The sequence below is a fragment of the Hemitrygon akajei genome, chromosome 21, assembly GCF_048418815.1.
Source record: "Hemitrygon akajei chromosome 21, sHemAka1.3, whole genome shotgun sequence".
NCBI classification, from domain to species: domain Eukaryota; kingdom Metazoa; phylum Chordata; class Chondrichthyes; order Myliobatiformes; family Dasyatidae; genus Hemitrygon; species Hemitrygon akajei.
The window spans coordinates 10,276,835-10,293,377 of NC_133144.1; the positions used below are offsets into that span (position 1 = coordinate 10,276,835).

The 16,543-nt window shown below is 47.3% G+C and overlaps 1 protein-coding gene across 3 annotated transcripts in view; it reads left to right on the forward strand.

The window, feature by feature from the left end:
• The window catches only part of fes (FES proto-oncogene, tyrosine kinase), a 109,185-nt gene that overhangs the window by 14,311 nt on the left and 78,331 nt on the right, over positions 1-16,543 (forward strand). Inside the window, exon 1 of one of the 3 annotated variants that reach the window (XM_073024770.1) lies at positions 3,087-3,406. The exons of 1 other annotated variant lie outside the window; for it this stretch is intronic. The gene's annotated coding sequence lies outside the window, so the exon portion shown is untranslated. Of the gene's footprint in view, positions 1-3,086; positions 3,407-16,543 lie in introns of those variants that run through there. One more of the 3 variants, XM_073024773.1, reaches the window with a different exon arrangement.

Genomic DNA, 16,543 nt, shown 5'->3' on the forward strand with positions numbered 1-16,543 from the left:
TTTGAGGCAAAGTAGGGCAGATAAATCCCCAGGGCCTGACAAGGTGTTCCCCTGGACCCTACAGAAGGCAAGTGCAGAAACTGCCAGGATCTTAAGAGATATTTAAATCACCCTTAGCAACAGGTGAGGTGCTTGGCTGCACCCAACAGAACGGACAACAACCAATCTGCAAAAAGAAGACGACTGTGCAAAGACAAAAAGAAAAAGAAACATAATAATAAATAAGCACTGTATTAAGAACATGAGATGAGCAGTCCTTAAAGATGAGTCCATCGGTTGTGGGAATAGTTCAGTGATGGAGCAAGTGAAGTTATTCTCACTGACTCAAAAGCCTAATAGTTGAGAGGGTAATAACTGTTCCTGAACCTGAACCAGGGCAGGTATGTTGACACCAAAGAACTTAATGCTACTGAACCTCACCATCTCTGATCCTCTAGTGAGGACTGGGGGGCTGCACCAGTCCCATTCCCATCACTGCTGTGCAGACCAGCCCTGTCCAGCCTTTGCCAGAGCCCTCTGCCCCTGCTCCGGGAAGTAATGCCTTCCAGCGGTGCATGAGTCTGTGGCTGTTGCTCTGTGATCTGTCTTGTTACCCACTGTAGCAGCTTCGTGCTTCTGTGTTGTTCAGATGGTTTAGTGTGCTCTCTTCCGGTCTTCCCACTACAGGAAGGATGTGGAAGCCATAGAAAGGGTGCAGAGGAGATTTACAAGGATGTTGCCTGGATTGGAGAGCATGCCTTAGGTTGAGTGAACTCTGCCTTTTCTCCATGGAGCGATGGAGGATGAGAAGTGACCTGATAAAGGTGTATAAGATGATAAGAGGCATTGATCATGTGGATAGTCAGAGGCTTTTTCCCAGGGTTGAAATGGCTAATGTGAGAGGCCATAGTTTTAAGGTGCTTGGAAATAGGTACTGTGGGGATGTCAGAGGTAAGTTTTTCCACACAGAGAGTGCTACAATAGGGTCTTTAAAGAGACTCTTAGATAGGTACATGGAGCTTAGAAAAATAGAGGGCTATGCAGTAGGAAAATTCTAGGCAGCTTCTAGAGTAAGTTACATAGTCAGTACAACATTGTGGGCCGAAGGGCCTGTAATGTGCTGTAGATTTTCTTAAAAGACATCTCTTCACTGGTGGTATTTGAAAAAAAGTTGATAGCTTGGATGGGCATTATGGCAGCAACATCCAGAGGGGCTGAAGGGCCTTGCTAGGGATTCAATAAGATTCTGCACGGGTTGACAGGGTGGTGAAGAAGGAGCATGGTCCGTCCGCCTTTGTGGGAAGTTTCAGTGAGAGATTTTCAGACTACAACGGCTGAGAAAGATGCAGGTAATACAGAGGCCAAAGAGCCAGACTTTGTTTGATCAGGGGACTGCAAAGGTGGAAAAAATTACAGGAGTAGGGGCAACAAAGTTAAAGAGGAATTTGTAGATGGAAGGAAATTAGACTACCACAATATGGAGCCAGTAAAGCCCAAGGGTAATAAATGAGGTCCTGGGTATCAATATCTCTGAGGATCTATCCTGGGACCAACATACTGATGCAATTACAAATAAGGCACTACAGTGATTATATTTTATTAGGAGTTAGATGAGAATTGGTATGGTACAAAAGACTCTTGCAAATTTCTACAGGTGTACTGTGGAGAACACGCTGTTTAGTTGCATCACTGTCTGGTATGGAGGGGACCACTGTAGGGGTTTAGAAAAAGTCACAGGAGGTTCTAAACTCAGCCAGCTCCATCATGGGCAACTGCCTCCCCAGCATTGAGGACATCTTCAAAAAGTGGTACCTCAAAAAGGTGGCATCCATCATTAAGGATCCCATCACCTAGAACATGCCCTCTTCTCATTGCTACCATCAGCGAGGAAGCACAAGAGCCTGAAGCCTCACACACAAAGTTTCAGGAACAGCTCCTTCCCCTCCTCAGTCAATGTTATGAATGGACAATGAACTCATGTACACTACCCGAGTGTTTCTTTCCTCTCTTTTGCACTACATAATTTAATTCAATTATATGTCATCATGTGCCATATTGTATGACAGGGGTCTATTTGAGCAATTTTTTCTGCAGAAGAAGTTTGCTATTGCCTTCCTCTGGGCAGTGTCTTTACAAGATGGGTGACCCCAGCCATTATCAATACTCTTCAGAGATTGTCTGCCTGGCGTCAGTGGCCACATAAACAGGGCTTGTGATATTCACCAGCTTCTCAAATAGCCAGGGAATTTAAGTAATACTGCAGATCTATAAACCTCCAGTTAGACCGCACTTGGAGAATTGTGTTCAGTTTTGGTCTACTCATTACTAGAAAGAGGTAGAAGCTTTGGAGAGAATGCTGAGGAGTTTTACCAGGAAACTGCCTAGTTGAGTGAGCTCGGACCTTCTCTTTGGAGTGGAGGAGGATGAGAGGTGGCTTGATAGAGGAGTACAAGATGATAGAAGCATAGAGAGTGGACAGCCAGAGGCATCTTTTCCCAGGGTGGAAACGGCTAATATCAGGGGGTATAATTTTAAGGTGTTTGGAGGAAAGTACAGGAGGGATGTCAGAGGTAAGTTTTTTCCCCCAGAGAGCGGTGGGTGTGGGAATACACTGCCAGGGGCAGATACAGTAGGGGTTTAAGTGAACCGACAGGCAGAAAGGAAACGGGAGAGTTAGGTTGCAGTGAAGCGTGAAGTTGATGTTGGGGTAGTTTACAAGGTCGTGGGCCGAAGGCCTGTAAGAAACAAAAACGAAACAAAGTGCTTTTTAGTGCAGTGGTCATCATTTTGCCAAACTGCAGTGATGTGGATTTTACCGATTGCTTCAAGAACCAAATGGCTGCGGGGCGTGGGCTCGAATCCCCCCGACTCACTTTTACCAAGGTTACACACACTTACACGTACGTTGTCAGTCGGCAACGAAATAATGCTTTCTCAAACGCGTTCGAGTTTAAAGGACCCCCCCACCCTGATCAATTAGCGCGGGGGTTGTGCGGGACCGCAGAGTTTGAGACTCCCCGTGGGACGGAGGCAGGCGGCCGCGGCTGTCCGGCACGGCGAGGGTTAAGCGGTAGCGCGGAAGGTGCGGGACATTCACACTTGTCGCGGCGAGAGGAAGGAAACTGGGGACCGGGGCGCTAGGTCAGAGAGCACTTCACAAAACCAAACCAGGAGCTGCCGAGCAAATTGGCTGTAGAGGAATCGAGGGGAGCGAGGGCGGGGATGTGACTGGCCGACAGGAGGTTCCACCGGCATTCATTCCACACAAGGTGCCTGCCTCTCCCTCCGGCCACTCTACCCCGGCCGATTTCCTCTGCTGACTTCATCAAACTTCGGCTCGCAAATCGCTTGAGGGAGCGGGACACGACGTTTCTGGCGACTGCACGCTATATTAATAATTATAAATCAGATAATTGTTCACCGGGAGGTGAGTCCTGGAGAGCGGGTTAACGCCCCCGCCGCGGCGCTGCTTAAATTTCGCGTTTTTGGTTTGCAAATTATTCCCGCGGGCAGAGAGCGACAACAGTAGTCTGTGTCAGAAAATGAAACTATTTGGAGAGGATTGAGACGGGCACCGGACATCAGAGTTTTGTGTCGGGATATCCCGGGTTCGTTGCGCGGCGCTGGGGGAAGAACAGGTTACGGGGGAGGGGGAGGAAGTGTCATTGTTCTGCGAGCCAGTATGGACTCGGCGGGCTGAAGGTCCGTCTGTTGAGTCATCGGGAAAGGTTGTCCGGACTTTGGAGTCTGGGGCGGAGATTTGTCCGCGACGTGGGCCTGCCTGGGGAGGTCACGGACCCTCCCGCAGGTGGGACTGGACACTGGCCGGAGGGGCACCTCCGGATCGGACCGAACTGGTTTGTGTTGTTGAACTGTTCAGAAACTCCTGTTGTAATTTGCAACGTGTCAGTATTGCGCTACACTGCTGCCACTTAACAACACACTTCACGGCAGATGTCAGCGATAATGAACCTCATTTGGAGCTAGAACAAAGCAAAACTACTCACAGAGGGGCACTGCTGACAACAATAAGGTGCAAGGTGGTACAGAGGTAGATTCAGGGTCCTGTGTGAATACCTGAGTGAAGTCACTGGAGAGAGGTACTGGTAGACATGAGGCTGTCTCAACTCAATAAAATATCACAAATAAGCTGACAGCCTTTGTAAGGGGGGGCACCCAACACCACATGACATTTTGTATACTAAAGATCAAAGAAAAATTAAGGACAATCCAAGCAATTCCATATTTACAATGCTTCCTTTGAACTACATGTCGCACTTTCAAATGCCTGGATCTTCCCACCATCATACCTTTCTGTTCGCACCGAGTAAAACATTTAAATCAGCGGGTCCGTCCTTCCAATTAACTTGGTTCTTAGGAATCCATTGTTCAGAGCTGCAGTTTAGATTTTAGATCCACAGTTTAGATCCACAGTTCATTTTCAGATCTGAAGGCTAGAGGCTGAACTCAGGTAAGGTTATTTGCTACATGTGCTAACCTCAAAAATCGCTCCATCGCTACACTGCCTGGGAAGGGGTCAAGGGATATGGGGAGAAGGCAGGAACGGGGTACCGATTGTAGGTGAACAGCCACGATCACATTGAATGGTGGTGCTGGCTCGAGGGGCCAAATGGCCTACTCCGGCACCTATTGTCTGTTGAGTTCCCAAGACCTCATCCTCCGCTCGATTTTCAGTGGGGACCTTCCCCTGACCTCTGCAGGTCCATAAACCCGTAGGATACCGAAGCAGAATTGGCCCGTTCCGCCTTTTGTTTATTCCCCACCATTCAATCGTGTCTGATTTCTTTTTTCTACCCCATTCTTCCTCTTAACACCCCTTACCAATTAATAGCCTATCAACTGCTGCCTTAAATACAGCCGGTGACTTGGCCTCCTCAGCCGCTGTTCCGTGTCGGCTCTGCCGGTGCGAAGCCGCACGGTAACGGCAATGCCACCGCGCGCGTAGCCTTGCGCCCTGCGGCTGGAACTGGGCACAGCCAGGAGAGGCTTACGGACTGAGAAAGATATTCTTTTTATGTAACAACAACACACACAAAGTGCTGGTGGGACGCAGCAGGCCAGGCAGCATCTACAGGGAGAAGCACTGTCGACGTTTCGGCCCGAGACCCTTCGTCAGGACTCTTTTTATGTACTATGTTTCAATTAGTAACATCAGAAGTAGGTGATTTTCAATTTTCATTCTAAGTATTCATAGTTTGCATTTTATATATATAATATGAAACTTCAAGTGCTGTGCAGCCCACTTAAAACTCTCCTGCTCTGAGCAACGGTTGGTCCGCACCGAATTCGAGGGAACGTTGCTCACAGCCGATTGTGGCGATGAATTCCACAGTTCCATCACCCCCCCCACCCCCTACCGGCTGAAGAAATTCCTCCTCAACTCAGTAGATAGCCAGAGACTTTTTGTTGGAGTGGAAATGAGGGGGCATAATTTTAAGGTGATCGGAGGAAAGTATAGGGGAATGTGTACCTCTGAAAGTGGTGGGTACAGGGTATGTGCTGCCAGGGATGGTGAGAGTCGGTGGGTACAGGGTATGTGCTGCCAGGGATGGTGAGAGTCGGTGGGTACAGGGTATGTGCTGCCAGGGATGGTGAGAGTCGGTGGGTACAGGGTATGTGCTGCCAGGGATGGTGAGAGTCGGTGGGTACAGGGTATATGCTGCCAGGGATGGTGAGAGTCGGTGGGTACAGGGTATATGCTGCCAGGGATGGTGAGAGTCGGTGGGTACAGGGTATGTGCTGCCAGGGATGGTGAGAGTCGGTGGGTACAGGGTATATGCTGCCAGGGATGGTGAGAGTCGGTGGGTACAGGGTATATGCTGCCAGGGATGGTGAGAGTCGGTGGGTACAGGGTATGTGCTGCCAGGGATGGTGAGAGTCGGTGGGTACAGGGTATGTGCTGCCAAGGATGGTGAGAGTCGGTGGGTACAGGGTATATGCTGCCAGGGATGGTGAGAGTCGGTGGGTACAGGGTATGTGCTGCCAGGGATGGTGAGAGTCGGTGGGTACAGGGTATCTGCTGCCAGGGATGGTGAGAGTCGGTGGGTACAGGGTATGTGCTGCCAGGGATGGTGAGAGTCGGTGGGTACAGGGTATGTGCTGCCAGGGATGGTGAGAGTCGGTGGGTACAGGGTATGTGCTGCCAAGGATGGTGAGAGTCGGTGGGTACAGGGTATATGCTGCCAGGGATGGTGAGAGTCGGTGGGTACAGGGTATATGCTGCCAGGGATGGTGAGAGTCGGTGGGTACAGGGTATGTGCTGCCAGGGATGGTGAGAGTCGGTGGGTACAGGGTATGTGCTGCCAGGGATGGTGAGAGTCGGTGGGTACAGGGTATATGCTGCCAGGGATGGTGAGAGTCGGTGGGTACAGGGTATATGCTGCCAGGGATGGTGAGAGTCGGTGGGTACAGGGTATATGCTGCCAGGGATGGTGAGAGTCGGTGGGTACAGGGTATGTGCTGCCAGGGATGGTGAGAGAGGCAGATACATTAGAGACATTTAAGAAACTTAGATGGGGAAATGGAAGATGGAAAAATGGAGGGCTTTGTAGGAGGGTAGTGTTAGATTCAACATGGAGGAAGTTGGTAGGTTGGCACAACATTGTGGGCTGATAGGCCTGTTCTACCTTTTAACTGAGACGTTGACTATTAAACTGCACTGTCATTTGCCATGAGAATGGTTAGTCCAATTGCCGTCTCAAATCTGCATTCCCTCCTGGCTCTGATGTTTTATTCTCCTGCTTACTAAATATCATCCTAGTTCTGCCGCAAACACTCGACTTGCACTCATTTTGAGGAAGAGAACTGCAATGACTCACTGTCCCCCAAAAGAGAAAGATTATTATGTGAGGGCCCTCCATTGGGCAGGGTCGCTCATGGATGTGGCATCCTGGCACAGGGCAGGACGACATGGAGAGCAAGCTGTTGTCCACGCAGCAATGAATCCAAAGGAGAGGCAGAGACGGATACAGTTTGGCAGCAGCGTGGTCGCAGGAGTTGCCAGTCAGCGTTGAACTCCACGTAGGACTGCCTTCGGGATGCCGGCCTCCAGATCTCTCCTTTGGGTTTACTCCCGATGCTTCTTCGTGAGTGGGTAGAGCAAAAAGTTTGAGATCAGAGTTTTCCTTCTCCTAGATGAGCTGCCAGCCACGGCTGACGAGCCTCATCTGCCCAAAACGACAGGTTTTGAGGTGCCAGTAACCCACCTTTACCCCTTCTTCAGTCCTGCCCAGTTAGTAGCTAAGCCCAAGTGAAGGGCAGAAATTGCACTTGATGGTCAGAGACGATTTGAGATGCACACCACTGGGAGCTTATCCCCACTACCCCCTCCCCCAGCCATGGCAGCCCGAAGGAACCCTATTACTGATCTATCAACTGGGTACCCCTAGGTTCCACAGGGAAACACTGTCTCGACACCCCTCAGCAACATGCATGTTTCAGTCTAGTCCGACAAGAAAGTCTGTTGGCCTCACAATCTACCTCTGTATGGCATTATACCTTATTGTTTACCTTCTCCGTGACTGTTTCTTTTTATTCAGCATTGTTATCATTTCACCTTGTTCTACCTCAGAATCAGCTTCAATATCATTGGCATATGTTGTGAGATTTGTTGTTTTGTGGAACGGTACAGTTCAATACATGAAAAATACTCTAAATTACTCAAAGAATATTTAATAAATAGTGCAAAAAGAGAGGAAAATAGTAGATTGGTTCATTGTCCACTCAGAAATCTGATGGTGGAGGGAAGAAGCTGTTCCTAAATCACTGAGTGTGTGGTCTTCAAGCTCCTGTACCACCTCCTTGAGGTTGTAATGAGAAGAGGGCACGTCCTGAATGATGAGGGTCCTTCATGATTGATCCCAAAGGAAATTACAGTGGCACAGTAACATAACAAGTGCACAGATATACAAATAATTGTCTGCCAATCATACGTGGGCAACCCTCTGCACTATGTAATATTTTGATCTGTATGGGGTTGAGTGGGATCCAGGATCAGCCATGATGGAATGGTGGAGCAGACTTGATGGGCTGAATAGCCTAATTCTGTTCCTATGTCTTATGGTCTAACAACGTGCAAGATGAGCTTCTTGCTGTATCTCAGTATATGTGACAATAATAAACCAATTATAATTCTTACTTTTCTAACGCCAGTGAATCTGAGCTCAGTTAATCCAACCTTTCCACATAAGATAACCTGCCCATTTGCAGGTGTCAGTGTAGGTAACTTTCCTTGAACTGTTTATAAATTGGTAAATTCTTCATTGAATAAGAAGACTGAAACTTTTATTTGGAGATACATCATGGTTACCGACCCTTCCAGCTCAAAGAGTCCACACTGCCCCAGTTACACCCATGTGAGCGATTAACATGAGTCTTTGGAAAGCTGCAGGAAACCCACAGAGACAAGGGGGAATGGTGTCCAGTACGTATTTGTACTGATGATGCAAAACAACATATTTCATGACACTGGCACCCGTGAAATTTGTTGCATCATCAGGACAGTGCAATACCTAAAAAAAAAACCTAAAAATTACGATATGCTGCAAAAAGACGGGGAATAAAAGTCGTGAGGAAGTGTTCATGAATTCATTGTCCATTCATAAATCTGATGGTGGAGGGGAAGAAGCTGTTTCCTGAAACGCTGAGTGTGTGGCTCCTGTACGTCCCCCTTGAGGGTAACAATGAGAAGAAGGCACGTTCTGGGTGATGGGATCCTTAATGACAGGTGCCACCTTTTTGAAACATCACCTTTTGAAGATGTCTTTGATGCTGGGGAGGCTAGTGCCCACGATGGAGTTGTTTACTCTTTATAGACAGTGGCAGGAACTGAACTCTGCACTCTGCCACTGTAATGCACGATGGGAACGGCTACGCCTTGAGTCCAGGCAGGCCTGTAAATTTCCTCGAGGACATGGCTGATTAGTAGAATCTGGGGCAGTTGATGAGAATGTGAGATTAATGTAGGATTGTTGCAAATAGGTGTTTGGAAAGTGAGAGGAAACTGGAACACCTGCAGGAAACCCACTCATTCATGGGGAGAAACTCCTTTCAGACGGCGGTGGGCATTGAACCGGGGAACCTAGTGCTGTGATAGCGTTACGCTAGCCGCTAAGATAACGTGCCACCCCAGTACTACCTATAGTCCTCCAGATGTGACCTTATCAATGACCTCCACAACTGAAGCATCACCTCCCTACATTTGTTCTTCATTCTCCCACAACACTCTTCACTCTCCAAGTCACTTGTGAATCATGTGCCAAGCCAGGACACCTGACCCCTCTTAGCAGAGCTCTCATCTTTCGCACTCCCTCCAAAGCCTTCAGTTCTCCCTGAAGTCTGTACTAGCTGGAGTTTAGAAGAATGATGGGGGAAGCCTACCAAATATTGATAGAGTGGATGTGGAGAGGATGTTTCCTATAGTGGAGGAGTCTAGGACCAGAGGACACAGATAGAGTGGATGTGGAGAGGATGTTTCCTATAGTGGGGGAGTCTAGGACCAGAGGACACAGATAGAGTGGATGCGGAGAGGATGTTTCCTATAGTGGAGGAGTCTAGGACCAGAGGACACAGATAGAGTGGATGTGGAGAGGATGTTTCCAATAGCGGGGGAGCCTAGGACCAGAGGACACAGATAGAGTGGATGTGGAGAGGATGTTTCCAATAGTGGGGGAGCCTAGGACCAGAGGACACAGATAGAGTGGATGTGGAGAGGATGTTTCCAATAGTGGGGGAGCCTAGGACCAGAGGACACAGATAGAGTGGATGTGGAGAGGATGTTTCCAATAGTGGGGGAGCCTAGGACCAGAGGACACAGATAGAGTGGATGTGGAGAGGATGTTTCCAATAGCGGGGGAGCCTAGGACCAGAGGGTACAGCCTCAGAATTCATGGACGTCCCTTTAGAACAGAGAAGAGGAGGAACTTCTTTAGCCAGAGCATAGTGAGCCTGTGGAATTCATTGTGACAGACGACCATGGAGACCTGTAGATGTCTCATCTCCTCTCTCTTGTTCTCTTTCCCGTCTGTGCTCTCTAGTTAATGTGCTGCCAACTCACACACAGCAAGGTGACGGTGACCAGATTATTTGCATTCTTGGTGACTCAGGAAGTAGAAATACCATACAAATCTCCCTGTTTCTTGAAAGATTCAAGATTGCTTAATGTCATTTCCAGTACACAAGTGGAAAGGAGAACAAAATAATCATTATTCCAGATCCGGCACAAAAAAACCACAATAATAATAATAAAGCAAAATAAATATAAATTTGAGATGTATACATCGATTCTATGTCCATGAAGTGACACTGGTTTGTACATAAGGTGGCTAATGCACTAACGTTTCCAGATGCGCTATGCTCGCTTTGACCGTCAGAACATGGAGAAACATTGTGAACCCCCCCATCCCCGATGATCCTGTGATCTCAGTCTCTGGAGCTGGCGTGCGAGCGTCCTTCAGAAGGGTGAATTCATGGAAAGCGTCTGGACTGGACAAGGTAGCTGGTCAGCTAGCTGCTGCGTTCACTGAGATCTTTAACCTCAAGTTATCCCAGTGCCCAAGAAGAGCATGGTCACCTTCCTCAATGACTATTGCCCGGTTGCACTTACATCGACTGTGATGAATGTTTTGAGAGATTGGTGATGAAGTGTATCAGCTTTGCCAGAGAGATGACTTGGATCTGTTCCAGTTTGCCTACAAAAGCAACAGGTCCACTGCAGATTCCATCTCATTGGCTCGTCACTCAATCCTGGAACACCAGGGCAGCAAAGTTGCATGTATCAGGATGCTCTCTATTGACTACAGCTCAGCATTCAATACCATCATCTCAAAACTAATCAATAAGTTCCAAGACCTTGGTCTCAATACCTCCTTGTGCGATTAGATTGTGGATTTCCTTACTTGTAAACCCCAGTCAGTTCGAATTGGCAACATCTCCTCCATGAACTTACCCACTTACCCACCTGCTCTACTTGCTTTACACCTATGACTGTGTGGCTAAGCACAGCTCCAACACCACATACAAGTTTGCTGACGACACTGCCGTTGGAGGCTGAATCAAAGGAGGTGACAAATCAGCATACAGTAGGAAGACTGAAAATTTAGCTGAGTGGTGTCACAACAACAACCTCTATCTCAATGTCAGCAAGACCGAGGAGCTGGTTATGGACTTCAGGAGAGGGAAACCGGAGGTCCATAAGCCAGTTCTGATTGGAGAATCAAGGTTGGAGGGGGTTAGCAACTTTAAGTTCCTGGGTGTTGTTATTTCAGAGGGCCTGCCCTGGGTCTTTCACTAGTCTTGTTAGATTTACTATTCTATAGACTTTCTGAGTATACCCACAAGAAAATTGAATCTCTGGGTTGTGTATGGTAACATATATGTTTACTTTGATAATAAAATTTACCTTGAACTTTGGGAAATAATTAAGTAGTGGTGGAGTTAATAGGTGGAGGTGTTGATCAGCCTTACTGCTTGGGGAAGAAAATTGCTTTTGAGTCTGGTGGTCCTGGCATGGACGTTATGTTGCCTTCTCCCTGATGGGGGTGGAACATGAGCAGGGTGGGTGGGATCCTTCATGATGTTGCTGGCCCTTTGCCGGCACCTTTCTGAATATATGTCCTTGATGGTGGGTAGGCTGGTGCCAGTGACGCGTTGGGCAGTTTTGACTACCCGTTGTAGAGCCTTCCAGTGCAGTTTCCGAAAGGTGCAGAGAGGAAGCTCTGTACTGCATGTCTATAGAATGATGTGAGTTTGGATTTGCAAAGGCAAAGTACTCCATCCATTCGAGCAGATGGGCCCTCAGTGTGAGGTTATAAGCACTGCCTTGGGAGAGGCATCTAGGTCTTTGTCTGTTATCCTGGATGACATCTTAACCCCACGGTCTTTGTCTGTTATCCTGGATGGCATCTTAACCCCACGGTCTTTGTCTGTTATCCTGGATGGCATCTTAACCCCACAATTTTCTAACTCACCAACAACACTTGCTGGACCAATTGTTACGGTTTTGAGAGAGCTTAAAGGATAAGTTAGTGTCTGTTGCAAGAGAGCGCCAGCATCTCAGAGAATCTATTCTGGGCCCAACGTATTGATGAAATCACGAAGAAGGCAAGCCAGCGGCTATATTTTATTTGCAGTTTGAGGAGATCTGTAGCAAACTTCTACAGATGTACCATGGAGAGCATTCTAACAGGTTGCATCGCTGTCTGTTGTGGGTTTGGAAAGAGCCGCAGAGAGATGTAAACTCAGCCAGCTCCACCACACTAGACTCCCCACCACTGAGGATATCGTTAATAGAAAATGCCTCAAAAGGGTGGCATCAACCATTTAATGACCCTGATCACCCAGGACATGCCTCTTTCTCATAGCTACCATCAGGGAGGTGGTACAGGAGCCTGAAGATCACCTCTTATCCTCCTTTGCTCCAAAGAGAAAAGCCCCAGCTTGCTCAACATTTTAGCAACAGCTTCTTCCCCTTGGCCATCAGATTTCTGAACGGTCAATGAACCCATGAACACTTCCTCACTCTTTTTGCCCTTTTTCCACTGCTTCATTATTTTTTAATACTTTCTTATTGTAATTTATAGTGTATTTTGTGTATTGCACTCTACCACTGTCACAAAACAATGAATTTCATATTTGTCAGTGACATTAAACCTGATTCTGTAGTAGTGTTTGTAAACATGGCTTTTTTAACTTTGTAGATCACTATACACAAAATGCTGGAGGAACTCAACAGGTCAGGCAGCATCTATGGAGGAGAATATTGAGTCCCTTTATTAGATTATTTGTTTGCCTACTGATGGTTGGGACTGTGCTGTGGTGATTTGGTTGAATTTAGAATCAAAATCATATTATTGCCATACACACAGTGGCTACTTCATCCGATGCTTCCTGTACCTAATAAAGAGGCCACCAAGTGTATGTTTGTGCTGTTCTGTTCCTGTAGCCCAGGGGTGTCAAACTCATTTTAGGTCAGGCGCCATGCAGCTTCATGGGGCCAGCTTTAATAGTAATTAGATATTATCTCGCGGGCCAAAGATAATTCCACCGCGGGCCGGATTTGGCCCGCGGGCCTTGAGTTTGACATATATGCTGTAGCTCATCCTCTTCAAGGTTCAGCTGTGTGTTCAGAGATGCTCTTCTGTTGTAACACATGGTTAATTGAGTTTCTGTTATCCTCCTGTCTGCTTGAACCAGTCTGGCCATTCTCTTCTGACCTCTTCCATTGACAAGCCCATTTCACCCACAGAACTGCCACTCACCGGATGTCTTATTTTGTTTTCACACAATTCTCTGTAAACTCTAGAGACTGTCGTGTGTGAAAATCCCAGGAGATCAGCTTTTGAGATACTTAAACCACCTCATCTGGCACCAACAATCATTCCACAAAGTCACTTAGATCACATTTCTTCCCTATTCAGGTTTCTAGACTGAACAACAACTGAACCTCTTAACCATGTCTGCATGCTTTTATATATTGAGTTGCTGCCATATGATTGGCTGATTAGATATTTGAATTAGCAAGCCAGTGTACCTAATAAAGTGGCCACTGTGCTATGACAACAATAATGTATCTGTAATATCATCGGCTGTGGGAACAGTGAATTCTGCTGGTGCTGGAAAAACATCATAGAAGTATAATGTTCTCCACCTGACCAGGGCGATGAGAATTTAGTTGCATTTTTCATTGAATGGTAGTTCGTCTGACAATGTGGCCCTCCGCAGGGAGGGGCGATTTGTTTTTGGATGTATTCGAAAATGTTTCTCTCTCTGGCTTGGGTGCAATGGCACGTGATCCAGACTGACAGGCACTGCATTGACTGAGGAACATTGTCAGACATTCTGGAGACTTGCAGACAATGCATAGGACTGATCCCCGCACAGAGTGACTGCTGCCTGATTCTGACTGGAGCTCACCTGGCTTGTTATATTTATAGATAGTGGGTCAAAGATTCGTTAAAATTTGGGCACAAAAAGAGCTTATTTGATCCATGGAGGAACTCAGCAGGTAGGGCAGCATTTATGGAGAGGAACATGCCATCAAAGATTCTGGCACATTTCTACAGATGTACCAAGGAGAGGATTCTAACTGGTTGTGGCACCATCTGGTATGGAGGGGCCACTGTACAGGGTTGGAAAAAGCTGCAGGAAATTGCAAACTCAGCGAGCACCAAGTGTGGTCCAACCAGGGTTTTATAGAGCTGCAACATTACCTCATGGCGCTTGAACTCAATCTCTCGACTAATCAAGGCCAACGCAACATCTACCTTCTTTACCACCCTATCAACCTGTGAACTGGCAAAACTTCTTTCCCGTTGCTTTTTTAAGCTCCTTTCTCTTTTCACAGCCTGAACTTTCACACTTCAACTCACCCCAGTATACTTGACAAAGAAAGCACACCAAAGCACTCACCACTGAGCTACACACACAAAATGCTGGAGAAATGAGTCAGATCAGGCAGGATCTCCAGAAGGAAATAAACAGTCGATGTTTACTTTGGGGTCCTTCACCAGGACTGGAAAGGAAGGGGGTAGAAGATGAATTAGGAGGAGGGGGTTGGGAAGGGGAGAGGCTGGAGGGTGATAGGTGAGACCAGGTGAAGGGGGAAGTGGGGGAGGGGGAGGGGGATGAAGTGCGAAACGATGTATACCTGTTGTATACCTCCAGCATAAAGTGCATGTTGTTCAATGCATCTTACAGTGTGTAAACCTTAAAAATTGGGATGTGAAAATTGTTGAGTTGACGAGAACTGTGAAGATGCTTCTCCTTTGCATCAGAAGGCCTGTTAGCAATTCGTCATCGTGCTCCCAGCCCCCAGTCCTGAACCCTGCCCCACCCACACCCCCTCCCTATGTTCTGTCAGTGTCCATTCCTGAACTCTGCCCCACCCACACCCCCCTCCCCATGTCTTGTCTGTGTCCATTCCTGAACTCTGCCCCACCCACACCCCCCTCCCCATGTCCTGTCTGTGTCCATTCCTGAACTCTGCCCCACCCACACACCCCTCCCTATGTCCTGTCTGTGTCCATTCCTGAACTCTGCCCCACCCACACACCCCTCCCTATGTCCTGTCTGTGTCCATTCCTGAACACTGCCCCACTCACACCCCACTCTCTGTCCTGCTGGTGTCCATTCCTGAACCCTTCCCTTCTCACAGCCCACCCTCACACCATGTCCCACCTGTGTCCAGTCCTGAACCCTGCCCCACTCACTCCAGCCCCTTCCCCAGTGTCTCGCTGGTGTCCCAGTCCTGTACCCTGTCCCGTTCACACCCTCACCCCACACTGTTTTCCTCACTAGATTGGGCCATTTCCTGAGAGAAGTTTAGGCAGGGGCTCTCAGAAAGCTCTGTATTGCTATTCTGCCTTCATTTGGTTTTAAGTCTAAACACGAGGCTTGTTATTTTTGGTTTGTAACAGTTAATGTCAAACACTTCCCCATGTTAACAGCCACCTTCTCCACTGTAACTTCCTCTTGCCATTACTGGCATCTGCTGGCTTCGGGCCAAGCTGTCATCGCGCCAATGTTTGCAGAGAGCAGGATAAATCCATCTAGGTTAATCATCAGAGTGATGGGAGCTGTCACTGAGTGGCAGTTACTTGCCTGCTGATGTCCCATGTCGATCAGTCAATTCCCCACCTCATCCTGGACCTTGTCCAAACTCTGGGCAAAATGTTCAGTCCCACGGACCAGGTGAGACTGGCTGTATTGACACGAAGGCAATCAGAACCAGGTTTATTATCACTAGACCATAAGGCATAGGAGCAGAGTTAGCCATTCAGCCCATCGAGTCTGTTCCGCCATTTCATCGTGGCTGATTTATTATCTCTCTCAACCCCGATTATCTCGATTTTACCCTAACATTAGCCCGCTTTGTGATAAATGCAAAAGGGGTGAGGTCTCTCTCATTCATATGTACTGCCTTAGTCCTAGCTTGGAGAAATTTTGGAAAGATGTCTTCATAATGTTATCGTATATTCTGAATCACCACCTAGAACCTAACCCTTTAATTGCTTTGTTCAGTTTCTGGGGTGAGACAGATTTACGTCTGAGTTCGACTAAGGGTCGAATATTATCTTTCGCCTCTCTCCTGGCTAGACGTTTAATCCTCCTTAGATGGAGAGATGTTGCCCCGCCCACGCATGCTCAATGGCTTAACGATATTATGGCCTGCTTAGACCTTGAAAAAATTCATTATTCAGTTCTTAATTCGGATTTAAAGTTCTATAGGGTCTGGGGACCTTTTATTGAGTACTTTCATAACCTTCCTCTTAACTAAGGTTTTTTTTCGGTCCCTTGCTTTCAGCTCCTTTTTTTGTTGGTAGTAGGCATTAATATCTTCTGTTGCTAAGTGTATTTACAGTTTTGGGGGTTTGATTGTCCTGATTTATATTCTCTATATTGTGTTGTGGTTGGTCTGGAGTTTTTTTTGTTGCGGGGCCTGGGGAGGATACTAATTTTACATGTCTTCAATTTGGGTGCTTTCTCAATTATCTTTCTTTGTATCATATTATTATTGTATGTTTATTTTTGCACTGTATCAATGTTC